General features: G+C 40.7%; 1 long non-coding RNA gene across 1 annotated transcript; it reads left to right on the top strand.

Moving 5' to 3' along the window:
- Window positions 1-718: 718 nt before the first annotated feature.
- LOC102078334 (uncharacterized) lies at window positions 719-9,510 on the top strand. Its single transcript, XR_002058155.2, has 4 exons — window positions 719-775; window positions 4,829-4,973; window positions 5,316-5,395; window positions 9,403-9,510. It is a non-coding gene; the product is annotated as an uncharacterized LOC102078334 (long non-coding RNA).
- Window positions 9,511-17,254: the final 7,744 nt, after the last annotated feature.

Genomic DNA, 17,254 nt, shown 5'->3' with positions numbered 1-17,254 from the left:
ATTGCTTTATTATTGTAGCTCTAGTAATAAATAATAAGGGAAGGATTCTGGATCAGCACCATGATGGAAACTTGTGCCCACAGTATATACAGTATTCTGAAGAAGGTCTAAAATGTCCCTGTGTGTGCATGCATGTGTGTGTTTTATGTATATGGATTTTTGAATTATTACTCATAATATAACATTGTCCAGACATGACTGGTAAGGACATGAGGAGGAAACAGTAGGAGCTGTGTGAGGATACTAAAGGCAGTGGATCCCTCAGCAGCTGGATTACAAAGAGCACAGGTAACATTAACACATGTGCCAGTTGTTGGAGAGGTATTACAGTATAAAAATAATAATAAGCACAACTGAAATGTTTTGCTTCTATAACATTTTTCTGTCATCATTTTATTATAGATTAAGTGTAAGAGTTGTTAAGTGTGGATAATTAAATATTAGTTTATTGCAATAGCAAGTTGTGCCTTGTTCTCAGATGGACAGCAAGTGGAGAGTGATAGATGAGATGAGGGGATGGAAGGAGGAAGAGAGGCAAAGAGTGATTCACAGGCAGGGTCTAGTTTATTTCTCAGTTTTTTGTTGCCTTATGGTTCCAAGCGCTGTCACCAATCTTTGCATTTTGTTATTATCTCATGACACTTGTTTAATCAGCTACCATCTCTCCTATGGACTTTTTAATGTCTACAGTCTCAGATCAACACAGCCCTGCCCTCCAGCACTATCAGCAGCAGGAGCAGCAGCAACCCCTCAACAGCAATATTGTACCCATCAGGTAAAACATAGGCTACGTTTGCTTTGCCTCACAACAGTGATATAGTATGATGCAATCCCATATTAGATTCTTGATGAATGTGTGTTGTTGTTATTCAGCCTGGTTCAATGTGCCCCTTTTTAGCTTTGAGCACCCGCCCCTATAAACGTCTCTGCACGGCCCTGGTTAGCACAGGGAGACTGATAATAGTGGATTCAGAGATAAATATTCGGAAAGCTGAATAGCTGAACCCAACAATATTAACTGAACATTTGAGTGTCACCACTATGGATGTAACAATGTTATATTTTCAGTATGCTGTAATAGTTCCCTAAAAATTCTCAGTAACCATAATATCATAATAGCTTTAAAATTTTAAAAAGAAACTACAGTCAAATTCAACACATTCAAACTTAATTTTATTTATTATTTATTTATATATTTTGACACTCCCAGGATCATCAAACATTCCCTATTTTGCACAGAGTCAATACATAAGCAAACACAAAAGGTCCTTTTTTCAAGGTCCAATTCAGCGTTAGTAATCCTCGAGTTTATGTTTTTAACGCAAGCAGAATGGACGTGAAATCCAGTCTAAGTGAGTTGAATTGTGGAAATTGTTGGAACCAAATTTTTTATGTGTGTCTTCTGAATCATTAAACCAATATAAATGATAAATGGACTGGTTCTGTCATGTTGTGCTGTGTGGCAGGTAGAGGTAGGACCCAAATGAAGGACTCTGACACAAAAGGGAAAAAGTACGGTAGGCAGCGTTATTAGCTGTAACACGACACTCTGTAACACAAAGAAATACGAGATTAAAAAACTCAGAAACTAAGAGGAGTTGCGATGGAAAAGAGGAGCACGAGGAGACACACAGCAAACTGGGATGACGCAACATGAGCACAGGAACACTTATCACAGGATAATGAGAGGTGTGGGAACACAGCTGAAACTAATACAGACTAACAGGACAGGAGAAGCAAAACTGAACACAGCACAAGAGACTGTCAAAATAAAACAGGAAGTACGATAGCACAGAGACTAAAGCTGTGTCCCAAAACGTAGGCTGCATCCTGCCTTCGCGGTCTACGTCGGCCGGGTCCTTCGAAGACCGAGAAGGCCGGAAGTGCGATGCTGTGAAATGGGACGGTCTAGCCTTCAGATTTGCGTCACCGCTGTGTCGGTGGAGTTTAATAAACTCAGCCATCTGCTCCTTGCTATCTAAAATATAACAGGACACTGCTGTAAATTCTCAAATGTCACACACTTCTATTTAATCAGTTTTCTGTTTGACGTTTATTCAGTTGTGTGAAAATCCCGGAGGAACCCACCCGATGGATTAATAAAGTTTTATTTAATCTAATAATCTAATAACTTTGATCTCAGCCAAACCGATTTGCTCCGGAACAAATAAAACACCGAAAGAAGCCAAACAATTACATTTTTAAGTTATCCGAGTGACTTATATATCATGTTTAACCTGAGTAGCGAAAGACAGCGGGGTCTGAAAACAATGAAGCCGGGAGTCCGCTGCTCTCATCGGCTCGAGTGACCATTGAACCCCCCCGGCTAGTTATCGAGCGGGTGGGTAACATACGTCTCCGAAAACATCGGCGCACTTTTGCAAATATGTGATGTCTTGATAAACCAAGCAGATATTTGAAGTTTACACAGCTACTTTCTCGCCTGAAAATGTGTTAAAAGTTTATTTTGTGACCCAGAAAGATTAATAAGAGTAATTTTAAAACTTAGTAGCGGCCGCCATTGCTTGAAACTGAAATTGGCTGGGCCGCGCTATGAATTCTGGGATATGGTGGGCCACGAAGGACACACCCGACCCATCCTTCAAATTCGGGGAAATGAAAGACGCATTTGTCGGCCGCATTTGAAGGAGTCGACGAATTGGGACAGCCTTCGTCGCCTGGCTGTGACGTAATCGGCCTTCAAATTCGGCCTCCGGAGGATGCAGCCGACATTTTGGGACACAGCTTAAGACTAACACAAGGCTGACAAAACATGGAATGTGGAACACAGGGGAGGCATGGAAATAGAACCTAATGACCAGATGACAAAACATGAGAACAACATCCTGCTGTTTTTCGGATCATGAGCAACAGGAGCACAACAGTCCAAAACAAAGAACTAGCAGTTCAGGAGGCTGGTGGGTGGCCAGCGGCGCACATGGTTGAGCTCTGTAGGATGGCAACGTGACCGGTGGCACAGGCAGCGGCACTTGGGAGGCTGACCAGGAGGCTGCTGAGCACAGATCTCTGCCTCGGACGGATAACATATATATTTATATTATACAGGACCTCATATGGATAACTGCAATTGATACATCATTATGTTTACATATCCACTGGTATGTAGCCCACATGTATTATCACAGCAGGGCTGCTGTACATCGAATGGCCATCAGATGTCAGCACTTCCAAATGAGCTGTTAAACAGGGCTTCATGGGGCCATATTATATTTACATTACCACAGTGAGATGATTTTAGTCTCATGAACAACATTAGCTAATTGTTATTTACTAATCTTAAAATGACCGTTCAGTACAGAAATGAACCCCAACAATCATGTTTTACAGTCCCGTGGTCTCAGCCTCAGATACTCAACTAATCAAAGTAATGTCATGACAAAAACGAATGACCAACAAAACATTTTTTCTCCTTCATTTCTGTCAAACAAAGCTGTATGTAAGGTTTCTCGCGGTTAGTATCATGGTTGCTAGGCAACCTGGGCAGCACGACGAAGGCTAGACCGTCCCATTTCACAAGCCTCTCACTTCCGCACTTCTCGTACTTATAGTACGCACCGTACATAGTACGCGTAGTGCGCGTACTTCAAGCGTCCAGACCCTGAATTGGGACACAGCCAGTGAAACAAGACTGGATGGGGAGACAGAAAGGTAACGTGAAAACAAGAGTTAAGCAAACATGAAGACAAGGCTGACAAAACATGCAACATGGAACCCACAAAACAAAACCTAAAGACCAGAAACTGCAAATATAACACAAAGCAGAAAAACAACTAAAAGAACCAGAACCAGGAATATACATTAAATCTTAGAATATTAAATAAACCAGAATCCAAAGAGTCCAAATACAAAAACACTGGGTCTGAGACCCAGTGCCATGACAGGTTCTTATACAGGACTTTTCAAAGCACTCAAAGCACTTAACACTATCCACTTCTATATTGACAAAAGACAGTTTAGAAATGATTTACTGCTCCTTTCCACCAGCACTCAGTTAGGTATCAAAATAAAATTTTAAAAAACCCATAAAGAAATTTGTTGTAATGTTATGTGACAGTGACCATTGTCGAGGTAGCCGTCACAAGTAGTAAGCTCAGTTTACTTTGATCATTTCTCCACATAAGCGTATTTCTCAACTTATATTTCGAAATGTAATTAGGTGAAACGAAAGCAAAACAAATAAATACATCAAATGACATAACTTTTATTAACTTTAAGGACCTTTAAAGGAATTAAGAATGTCAATAACTGGTATTAAATATAGCTTTATTTGCCTTTGTTGTCACAATGTGGGTGCTTTAAAGCACTGGCCTTATTTCATGTTGTTCCAGTTATTTTGGCTGTCTGCAAGCTTTTTGAATGGTGTCCACCTCAGCTCAATGAAGCACTTGAAGGATTTTTTTTTTAAATCTGCCTTCACTGAGATACATATCAAAGCCACAAATGTCAAAGAAGATAGCAACATTGCAGCAGTGGTAATCCACTGGCTGTTGTAGTCTTATGCAAGTGTGTCTGTGGGTTTGAACTCTGCGAATTTTCACATCTCTTGAAGAACGAGGTCATTATAGAAACAGGTGTAATAACAGAAAATTGCGTGTGCGATATATTTGTGGTGGTAAATGAGGGTAGGGGGATATTAGGCATGTATATATAAGAAGAATAAATGAAGACCCACCCCTCGTTTTTTGAGCTTATAAAATGAACAAACTGCTCTTTTAACCATTAACATAGACGGCTGATAGAGCTAAACTCTCAATTCCTTCATCTTTTTTTGTGATCTCTTCCCTCCCTTTCTTTCTCTTCCCGTCAGCGTTGCATAGAAAGCAGCTGATGTTTTAATCATGGCCGCAGGGCTCATTGTGATGTGCAGCCACCTCTGGGGTCTCTAATTGTCTCAGGCCAGGCTGGCTCGGCTGATCACCCTGCGTCTGGAATGGCTAATGACTCACAGTGAGGTAGAGAGACAGAGATGCTTCACATGCAGAGCTCTATCTGTTCGGTGTGTGTGTGTGTGTACATGAGCACAATCATTCACCATGTGCCCATGCGTGTAAGCGCATGATGGATCATAGAATTAACTGCACATACAGCTTGATTAGGCCAACACATTTCCAGCCCTTGGTTTTCCCCACCAAAGTCCCTGCTGCTCCCTCTCACCAGAACATCTACATAGATGACACTTGAAGCTGGTTTTATGATGTTTTGTACTGTAAATGCACGTTTCATAAAAACATAAAAATTACTGTAACTGAAATCAGAGCACATTTTACTGATACCCAGATCGTGGTAATTCACAGTCATGTGCCTGGCAGCTAACGTTTGAATGAAAGACAACATGGGTCCATATAGCTGTGACACATCTCACCAAAGCAACAAGGTAAGATTAAATACGGCTTTTTATAGTGACTATGTTTGGAATATGTGTAATGCAAGCCACGGATTTAATGTTTAAGACATGCTTTAGATATCATATACCATTAGGAAATGTTGCTTTATGAATGATACGTTTCCTCATTCATGAAATCCACAACTTAATCTCTCTCTAAGCTCCAAGCGGCACCCTGGGTCTGTGCGGCTGGCCTGTGGATGATGTGGTCTTAGGGTAAAGGGGTCTATTGCTTATGTTGCTGATTATACACCTGTGGATAAGGCTTTCAGGTGCTGTGGACAGAGAGCCCTAAGCCTCCAGTGGCCCACACTTACAGAATACAGATCTACATCCCCTCCAGGTTCCTTTCAAACTTTCCTGATCATTTGTCCTTTATTCACCAGCTGGTCTTTGCTGTAATTCAGCACCGCAGCTCTAGTAGCTCATTTCGTGAGTCCAAGCCACAGTTTAAACTGTGTACCTAACAAACGTACAGCTAACCTGGAGAAAGTGAACTGCTCTAGTTTAACATGCGTGTCCTTCAAATTGATCTACACTGTGAACAATTATTTAACTAGAAAAACTTTTATAAACAAAAGTCAAGCTTTTCCTTAAAGACGACTTTCATTCCTTTTGACAGTTTTTATAATGGTCGAACATTATTATACTCCTCTGGAGTGGCATTCCAACATTCCCGACAACAATTCATAATGCTGCTAAAGTGTTGGACCCTGAACATTAATAAGCAACAGTGACTCAAGTGTTGCGTATGCTTAATAACAAAGCGTGTCTGCTGCTCCCCTTTCCTCCATTCACCGCCCTTATTAGCATACAATCTGAATGCTGAGAGCGCCAACAATGGTAAGGTCAGTGCCGCTGGATGGGGTCAATTCTGAGGACGGCTGGGCAACATGCTCTGCATGTGTCTTTGCATACTGTAGGAAATCTATTGCGGTGGGAAGTTAAGTGGCGGTGAATGCCAATAGTAGACCTTCCAGTCTGCCTTCTCGAAAATACAAAGCATGGCCTCGCCAGTGATGTTCTGCTCCACTTTACCTTTTGAAGAGGCAATCCAAGACTTTAACCCCCAGAATATTATCTCTCTCCCTTCTATGAGCAGAATGGGCAGCACTCATCACTGAAAAAAAAAAAAATACAATTTTGTGCTGTCGGTCTGGTCCACCCTGTGATAATCCGAATCCACTTTTAGAGTACTGATAAGACAACCTATTAAATGTAATTATAAAATGGGTTGTACAAATTGTTAGTGCTGCTGCTATCTTCAGAATGTCTTAGTGTCTTGAAATAGCCCTGGTGATTTAAATCATTTTAGCATTTCCTTGCAATTAGCTTTCACGTAATAATACTGGAGCTAATTTCTGCACCACGTTTGACATTATAAATGTAATTGGCTCCCATTCACATCCCCACTGTGACACATCTATCAAGCCTCGTGGGCGACATTTATGTGTGTTTGTGTGTGTGTGTGTGCTCACTCTTGCATGCGAGCTGCTTTGCATCTCATAAACAGTCACCTTTTTTTTTACTTTTCACCCAAATCTATCAGCCCACATAGTTACGACTTGCCGTTGATTGCACTCCCTCTTTCAATTTAACGCTCTCAATAAAAATAGGAATCTACAATGCATTCTAATTACACTTCTTAGGTGACCTGTATAACGACTGTTTCACAATGAAGGCTCATTAATTGGCCCGTCATAGTTCAGTTGGAGGCTATTGTGGCACTGTCCTTTTCATAGGCATGCCGGCATGACCAGCATCACTGAATGCTCATATATAAGAGCTCCAATAACAGTTAAAATGCTATTAAAGTGGATGAGGCACAGCTATGCTGCTGCTCCCACTAATTTGAGCCACTGACTAGAGGGCTGTGTGGACTACTCTCTGGGGAAAACTATTCCCAACTGGCTCCAGCATATGTTGTGACTGTGCTCACACATACTGTATTCACACCAGTGCTTGGCTGTGTACACACACACACACACACACACACACACACACACACACACAAACCAGCCTTTTAATTGTGGCTGGAGTGTAAACTGTAGCTGATAATGTTATGGTCATAAAAATCTCTCTTTTAAGCAAACATCCCCATGCATGTGCGTTTAATATTATAATTTCTAAACCGTCAACAGCAGATTAATAAATTATATTACTAAAGGACAGATTAAAGTGATGTATAGAGCAAGAGTGTATTCATATGTGGTTCCCTTTGTCATGTCTTTCTTCATGGCCATGGATGGTTCAGGGACAGCAAAATTACTGGCTTCCCCTGAGTAAATAAGTGATTTAACTGCACCAGAATAAATATTTCATATTTAATATTCTAAAGAAAGGAATAATCAAATAATGCAGGAAAATTTGAATACAAGGCAAGGTAAGCCTTTGATACAAGGTAGAGCTCTCTGAAAGGCAAAGGCTCTTGATGGATTATTTGGTAATTTCAGGCTAGTTTGTTGATAGAAGCTAGCCTTGCAGTGATAACAAAGCAACACTTTTGCCATATGAAAGTTGTTCTGTATGAGGGCAATCTGTGACCAAGTTTTCTAATGAAATGGGTAAGAGAATAGAAGGTTATTTCTCTTGGATAGATCCCTGTTTTCAAGTAGCTCAGTTTAAAAAGGCTGCCTTTTATTTGTAATTTGAAAGGAGCTCAAATGAGTGGACGACATCCAATCGATTCAGACCAAAGCACATGAATAACGCGCTCCACGCAGAATGACGAGGAAAAGGAATTGTGAGGAAAAAACATGCACGAGCAAAGAAAAGAGAACTAATAATAAACATTAAAACCCTACCTTAGTTACGCTCATTTTTCTCTGGAGGAAAACATACAGAACAAACTAATTATTTTTAATGTGTATATGCTTGGTCTCATTTTACCGTTGGCTTTTAATAACACAGATTGAATGGACTGGTATTTAGAAAAAGGCTACCCCATACGTACGTATTACCATTACTGACCAAATTAACCTTGAGTACATCTTAATTACATTTAGTTCCATTTGGTTGGTCATGCATTTCACACATCTCAGGATGTTACAGATGAACATGGGGATCATTTTTCTTACAACAAAGTTTATTTTCCACTCCAAGCTAACATTATATAAATATGTCCTTAAACACAAGGGTTGTTATGTTATTTTGTTTAATGTGTCTAACTGGTAAGTAGCGTGTGTGTATCAAATATACAATTACACACTATCCTGCACTCATGAACACACACTAAATTGGCCATAAGGTATTAATCCATCAACGATAACATGAAAATCAACAACAATAGTTTGCTCTCAAACTAGTGTATCCATAACTACTATATTATAACCTGCTTTCAACCAGGTTATGTGTTCAGCTTGTTCTATTTAATCTGATCACTGTCGGCCTCTCTAACTTTTTAAAACCTTACGATGTAACTACAGCCCAGCCCATGCAGCACTGACCTCTTATTGTGGATGGATTATCTCAGTTGTTCTCCTGACTGAAGTTTGGTCTGTTTACAGGATCCTGCCATGCGATTACATTTGTCCCTAACCATCAGGAACCCTCGCATTACCTTTCATAGAGTGGAAAAAGTTTGCGTTCATCCTCCACCTTCACTGTGTTTATATTATGCTAACCATAGCTGCGTAGCTAGCCACCACATAGCACATCATTATATACCAGCTAGCCCAACTTCAGTAACCCTACAAACATCACTGCCGTTTAGTTTTCTGTCTTTATTTATGTCTGAAGTGACAGCAGAGCTGTACGTTTTAATTTTTCAGAAATCCCTCAGTCAGAACATGCTATATCATGTTTAGGCGGAAACTAGCGAGCTAACTTCCTGCTAACTTCTAACTCCGTTAAATTTCATAAATCCTGTGTGGTGTGGGTGTGGTCTCTGGTCAGCTGCAGAAGAGGGGTGACGCAGTGAGCTCCCGGGGCGGCGCAGGGGCGGGGTGAACAGGTGTGCTGGGATCTGAAGGTGATTGTGACTCTTTATATGTTCACAGTGACAGTCGGAGAGGGAGGAGAGCGGACGTGACAGCAGAGAGCGGGAGTGTCTGTGTCCCAGTGCAAAACAAAAACCACAGTTGTAAATAAAAGTTCTGCTGTCATCACACTCGTGTCCAGCGTATGCATAACGGGTCAAACGTCACATCCTGTTTTCATGGATGCCTGGATGTTAAACTTAATTGTTACACCTGGTAGAGCAGCCACACTGATCATTTTATTAAAGATGAAAGAATTTAGACAGTTTGTAACTCTCAGTGATGCCGCAGTGTTCGTTTGACTTTGGGCCCTGAAGTTTAGACCCAGAAACGGATAATGATGTCAGACTTACAGACTGAATAGCGTCACCATTCCAGGAAGTCCCCTCAGACCTCTGTCACACACACACTCTGACCTGACTTATTGAGTTGAAAGCCAAATTTGTGTAACTGTTTAGCCTGATTTACAGTTTTAGAGTAAGTGAAGCCAGAAAACAAAGATATCCTGGATATGCTAAACTTGCTTTATAGTACAGGGCCCAAAGTATTTTGGATTTTGCTGCTTTTCAAGTGTGTGAAGGTTGTTTTTTTTTTGTTGGTTGGTTCCTGTGACTTTATGATTCCTCTGCTTTCAAATCATTACCCTCTTCAATATTTAATGTGTTCTGATTTATTTTTATTGTGATTACAAGCTACAACCAGCCTCCAAGTCCCTAATATCTCATGGAAACCTGAAACCATGAACAAAAATCCAGTATTAGCCCTCTAAGCACAGCAGGGAACCTTAACCATGTAAAACTTCTAAACTACCATCAGTTACTTTATGATTGAAATGCTGTCAAAGATTTACATCTCGAGTAGAAACTAAGAGGAGATATTTTAGATAGATCAACAATACAAAAAACGTATAGAATAATGAAAGTCTTAACCTTTCAAACTACTGCGAGGGTACGATAAGTTATGTAAACCCTGTTCTTCTAAAGATTATTCAACAAAACAGGAACATGCAGTATAAGTGGTTTGATACAGACACATCAATTTCAGCCTGACACTATCGCCTCTTTTGATTAAAATTCACTCCATGACAAGCTCTCAACTGCCACTCACCCAGTCATCTGTCAGTGTGATTCAGTACTATATAATATTATTCAAAAGCATACTTGAATTCTAATGAGAGATTGACAACTTATTGCTAGCCCTGCTGATGAACATCGATTGAAAAGGGGGTCCAGTTTGGAGTGGAGCCCCCTCGGTCTAACCTGAGCTCAAACAGCAGCATGGTGGTGTGGGGGTGGATTTTGACTGAGGGCAAAAAGAATAGCCATTGGTTTGATGAGAGTGCACCTCAAAGTGAGAGAAGCAGGTCTGGATGGGATCTGTCCACTTGGGAACAATTACAAATTCAGCCATGCATATTAGCCTCTATTGCTTTTATTTGCTTTTATATTCTGTACATTTATTGGTCTGTATGTATTTGCTTACTGCTTGTTTATTTGCTTACCAGAACATGGCACGCTCTTATACTTACGGCCCATCCAAGTCCAAGGCTGCCATGCAATAACGAAGACAGCACTTTCAATAACCTTGACAGACAGATTAAAAAGAGGATTCAATAGCTGCTCTTCCCTATGAGCACTCCATCACCTAGGCCGCTATCCTTCAACGCCCCTCCTCTCTCCCTTTATCGTCAGCCCCTGTCAATCACTCAGCGGCTTGGCAAAATGGCCTCTGCTGCTCCTGAGGAGCTCTGCTGTGTTCTCGCTTATCCTTTGGTTGTGGGTTAGATAGGTGCAGCAATGGCAGGAAAAGCCTTATCACTAAACTGAAGTGTTGGCTGTGTGTTGCTCACAAGGATATCACCCCAACATACCACACACGGGGCGTTTGATGGCATTTCTCTGAAAGGGTCTTCTCACACAATCACACTTGTGCGCATCATTTTCTTCTCACGCATCCGCTCATGTCTGTCTTAGCAGACTGTCTTTCCCTCACGTGGGTGGCCTTGTCAATCCCCATTACTACCCGCATTTCTATGGTTTCTAAAACAACTGCAGCATCCTCCCATCCGCCATCCCTTTCAGCTGCACAGCTCTGGAGCTCACAGGCTTAGCTTACCCCCTCTCTGAATTTTCACCACGGCTTCACTCGCAGCCTTTGAAAGTTCACAGTCTGGCTTGGAGGCACAGAGAGGAAAATCAAACTGCTCAAGGCAGGCTCAGATCACAGGTGAAACCCTCAGAAGGAAAAAAAAAAAATTGATGTGAATTCAGGAGACATGTTGCCCGAAGACGGGGCACAAGAGTCTTTCTCAATGCCAGACATCATCTTTGAGGTTCACTTACTTATTTGCTATTCTCTACCATTATCATTTCTATGACTGCTGCATCATATTGTCTAGCTTTTGGGTTAGTTAAGGTGGAGGACTAAAAGTATGAGCGGTAATAATGTTTATGAATTAAGCCTAACAGGGATATGATGAGGAGGAAAAGTTTTCCAGAGGTTATTTCCAGTGCACAGTCTATATAAACAAAAGTATAAGTGATATATCAGCTAATTAATGGTTCCAACTGCTTCCTAATTGCTGTGCCCCCTGACCCACTGTTACCTCCTAGGGGTTGGTCTCTGACCCAAGGGCATTGGAGACGCCTGTGCTCATGCAGGCACGTGCACGCGTGCACACGCACGCACAGTGAGCTACCTCTGTGATCCCTGAATGTCAGGCTAAGGGCATCCAGAGGCCAGCAGTCATCTCAGCCTAGCATGCTAGGAGTTGATAAAGAGCATGAAAACACACAGTGGGCAGTTTAGCCACTATAATCTTGGGGATTACAGGTCAAAACGATTCCAGACACAAGAAAGGAAAAAAATAAACAGTGCATACTCTTTACTGTAGAGAATGAATATCACATGTGCTGCCACAAACAGAATTCCTATCAACAATTATAACACATCCAGGCTACAATTCAAGGTCATGTTATACGTGTGAATAGGGTTAACTGCTTGTTCAAAGTTACGCTAGTTTAATGTTAGATTAACGGTGGATTAGTATAATGTGTAAATAGACATGTAAACATGCATAGCTTAAATGTCTTAAAGTTTTGCTTTAGTTATCAAATTAAACTCCCCCAGGTTTTTACTTGGCTCTTTTTAAATGTAACTTTCCACTTTCACTGATAACAGCTGCCTTTCTCTGTTCTAAACTCACTTTGCTTAATGTGGACAAAAACATGTAAAGTACACAATGCTGTGGATCACACTGAAAATATAGAACAGTTACCGTTAAATGTGTCTATTAGAGACCTTAGGAACTCCATCGAGTACATATATACTGTTTGTATGCACACCCCTTTAATTATTAAATATAACATCTCTATTTAAATAAGACTTACTTGCGGAAATATAGATGTCTGTGTCTATTTTCAACCCCATTAGAGATCCACTGACTGGTTTATTCTGCTGTTTATTAGAGCACTCATGGGATTCAGTGCATTAAACCATCCCTTCAAAACTTAATCTATCGCTTAATTAAAGTTGTCCAATATGAAAACAGAGACAGCCTACTGCGCATTAACTTCCACCCTCCATTGTCCCTCAATCTATGCTGCAGACACTTTTGAACTGGCTAATGAAGATGTGTTAAGATAGAGATTCAGGTCTATTTGCATGAGATTACAGAACATTGCCTGAACGCCAAAACTGTCAGCATCCATGCATCCACGCATCCTGCATCCGCTGCTCTCGTCGGAGAATTACGAATAACCCTCCGCACCTCCACCCCCCCTGCACTAAAGTCATTGCTCTGCCTCTGCAGTTTTGTTGCAAATGGCTGTAGTCCATTCAAACGTGTGAAATTGTAATCATAGCTGTCTCTGGATGGGTGTAATTAATGTGCTCTATCAGAGAGATTTTGATGGCCAGTCTGGAGTATGTGGGGAGCAAAGCCAGCGAAGGACGTCGGCTAAATGATGTGCTATTATATGGAGTGTTTGGTCATTTGTAATAGCATGCAGCGCGGAATGCACGATGAGCAATGAGGAATGTCCTCCTGGCGCTATCATCATTGTGTTCATTAATTGCATTGTTGATGGCTAGCTGGTAACACAGCAGGTTGAATGTGATGAGTGTTTATATGACAGAAATAGCCCACATTCTGGTAAATATGGTTTTGCTAGGAATTGAAACTCATACTTGTTAAAGAATGCCTGTTGGGAAATTTACCTGGCATGTTTTCTAACAACTTTACAGTTTAGTCTTAACAGTTTCATTCCTCAACATCTCCCTGGGTGTCTGTACTTCCTGCAGATTGATAGGTTTTACAACCCAGTCATTAGCTGAACAGATATTAGAGGATGTTGTGCTTAACTGATGGTGTCTGTAAACAAGAGGCCAATTCCGAGATAAGAAACAGCAGCAGGAGAAATAGAAGAAGACTGATACTACTGCATGAGTGTATCCCATCATTCTGTGTGACATGCCAGTCTCAGGTTGTAGATTTATTCTCTCCCATGGTGCCCAATGTAAGGTTCGGCATCCAGTGAGAGAATAAATCTGTTTTTGTTTTTGTTTTTTGTTGTGATCATGTAATTTTCTTTCTTTTTTTTTGTACTGGGTAGAACTGGGTAGGTTTCTGTTTTGCTGGAATCCACTAATGAGCCAAAACATTATGACCAGCTCGACCTTATACCCTGCCCTGCTGTTCATCCTCCGTGTGCCACATGGATTCTATAGGACCTCTGAAGCTGCCCTGTGTTATCAGGCACAAAGTTGACTACAAGACATGACTATATCCATATTACCAAGTAAAGGCCTTTACAGCTCATTGGAAATCCATGCAAATATCCTTTGCATTAAAAATATTTTTTGGACTCTATTCATATTGCAGCCATTCACACCAACCACTAATTTCACTGGATGGATTTGCGACATTTTATTTTTTCAAACATCAACTTTTCCAATTATTTTGATACAAATAAATAAATCTGACCAATCAGGCTACTGCATTTGGCCACAAGTGCACTGTAGCTCAAAACGTGAACTGGTACTGGATATAGAAATGATAACATAATAACATAATATGGCTTCAAAGTTTTCCTGCTGCTGCCTTGTGTTGGGAATTGGATGAAACCGATCTCTGTTTCTTGCTTTTCGTGTTTAGAAACATTAGGATTAGCTCATCATCACTTAATGTTGACTTAATTTTTTTCACAGGGTGTCTATATCCTATATGATAAGTTCACCAATAAATTCATTATTTCGAGTTACTTTTTTAGAACACAATAAGTAGCTGTTCTTTAAACAGTGTGTGGTCATTATGTTGAAGTCATCAGTCTATCAGATGGTTTGAAATTTGAAATTAGGAAGTCATGTTTACCTTTTTCTTTTGTTGTTGTTGATGATTATTTTTACTTTTAAAATAACTTGTTATATTACAAGATTACTGCAATTTATAGATAACCTACTATATTAAATTACAGTGCAGTACATTTGCATTGCCAAAAAAATACATGCCGCTTTAAATTTAGATGTGTTTGTTGGTTATATAACCAGAGAGTGTCTAGCCTACTGCACATTTACAGTGCATTAAGTTTATCTCATTGTATAGTGCAGTGATAATGGAAGCATCTTCTCCTCCACAAAACTAGCATCCTTATTTCCCTCAAAGCTTTAGCCAAATTAAAAGCTAGCTGGTGTGATTTTTGAGCTATAGCATCTGCATCGTTCTCCTCCTCAACAGAGAAATAGTTGTGCTAACTTGTTTTGGTGCCATTGAAAGCTTGAACGTGCTATGGGGAACCATTTTTGGCTAGGATATGTGATTCAAAAGTTACATTAAACAAATAAGTAAGACTGCTTTCTGTCATCAATATCTCTAAAATTAGAAACATCCTGTTTCAGATTGATGAGGAAAAACTAGTTCTTGATGATTATCATGATGTTAAAGAAAATTCCCTAAAAAGCCTTCAGTTAATCCAAAATACCACAGCAAGTGTACTAAGAAAGAGCAACAGGGACTAGAAAGAAAGATTATATTTCCCTATTCTTTTCACTGACTCCCTGTTAAATATAGAAAGTGTCACGGTCCTGGGTCGGTGACCCAGTGTTTTGAGTTTCTTGTGTCTGAGTTTTGTATTATGATTTTAGTTCCCTTTGTTCCCCCAGTTTATTCTTTAGTCTAGTGTCTTAGTTTGGCTTTCTTGTATTCTCTTTAGTTCTCTGAGTATTTAATAGCTGTCCTCTGTCTCTTTGTTGTTGTTCTGTGTTTCTTAGTTGCTCTGTCTCCCCTAGTCTAGTTTGCGTCTGTGCTACTTCCTGTTTTACTTTGAAGGTCCATGTCTCTTGTGAGTGTATTCTACTTTGCTCCCTCGTCTCGTCAGTTCTGATTTCTCCCAGCTGTGCTCTCCTTCTGTGTCTCATTCCCCTCGTTACTTCCCAGTGTATTTAAACCCTGTGTTTCTCTGAGTCAGTGACGCGTTGTCCCTCAAGCTGTGTGTTTCCTTGTGTGCCTCTCCGTCAATTGTAAGTTTATATTTCCAGTTTAGTTTTGTGTGCTTTCCCCTGTCAGCAAATAAAGCTGAGTTTTTGAGTTCATCCCTCGAGTCTGAGTGCCTGCATCTTGGGTCCAACTTCTGCCTGCCACACAGCGTTTCATGACAGAAAGTCATTGAAATTATTAAATAATCAAGCCCCATGATATGGTGATAATTAGTGATCTGTTATAAACCTAAAAACAGAGCACAACCACCAAAAATACAGATGAAATGACGAACTTTATTTGCCAACTATTAGACTTAAAAATGGGCTCATCAGTTCGAGGTTAGGGGGGAGGAAGAACTGAGCTATGAATTATACGTCTGGGATGATAAAAAAAATCCATCCACTAAATCTCCAACTTGAAAAAATACCAGTCCCCTTGAGAGGGTCTGGATTCTGTTCAAGTCTGGAGTTGCCCTTGGTGAGAGTGGGTATTCTTGTATCACCTCCGCTTGCTGCCAGTATATTGGGTTTTTGCCAGTGGATGAGTGGGTTACTTCCCTGTGCCTTCTGGTCAGGGATTGGGTCCTGACTGTAGTTTGCAACTATGTGCCAAACCACAGTGTACCCAACCATCTTGGAGTCACTGGGTGGGGTCCTGGAGGGTGCTCCATCTTGTGACTCATCCTACTGGGAGACCTCAGTGAAAGGTGCACAATGACAGTAAAACCTGAGTGTGATTGGAACAGCATACCTGATCTGATTTCAAGTGGTTTGTCCATAATAAACCACATGTTTGAACATAATGATGTCCATAAGTGCATGTGGGACCAGGATATCTTAGATCACAGGTTGATCGTCGATTTTGTAGTCACAGCATCAGACCTGTGCCAATATGTTCTGGACATTTCGGTGAAGAGAGGAAATGAGCTGTCAACTGATCACCACCTGGTGGTGAGTTGGATCATGTGCCTGGACAGGCCTGGCACACCTAAACATATAGTAAGTGTGTTATGGGAGCACCTGGCAGAGGCCCCAGTCCACAAGATGTTTGCTCACTATTACATCCAAAATCACATTTAAAATCCTTCTTCTCAGTACATGATCTTAAATTACCAGTGACCATCTTATCCTAAAGACCACATAGTACCATAATACCCCAACCGAGCACTTCACTCTTCAGGCTTACTTATGGTTCATAGGGTGTTTAAATAGGAGACAATTTATGCTGCAAGACGCCTAAGCTGCATCCAGTGATGCACCGCTTGTTTCTTCTTCAATCACCACTTTCCATTTTCCAGGACTAGGACTAGGTTCCCATGTTTAAAAGGAGGACTAGATTGTACTTAAATTGCAAGGGCTCACACTACTCAGCCTCACCAGCCTTCAGGAGCAACAATGC

This window comes from Oreochromis niloticus, linkage group LG23 (genome assembly GCF_001858045.2).
Source record: "Oreochromis niloticus isolate F11D_XX linkage group LG23, O_niloticus_UMD_NMBU, whole genome shotgun sequence".
Taxonomy (NCBI): domain Eukaryota; kingdom Metazoa; phylum Chordata; class Actinopteri; order Cichliformes; family Cichlidae; genus Oreochromis; species Oreochromis niloticus.
This window is presented reverse-complemented; position numbering and strand designations above follow the sequence as displayed.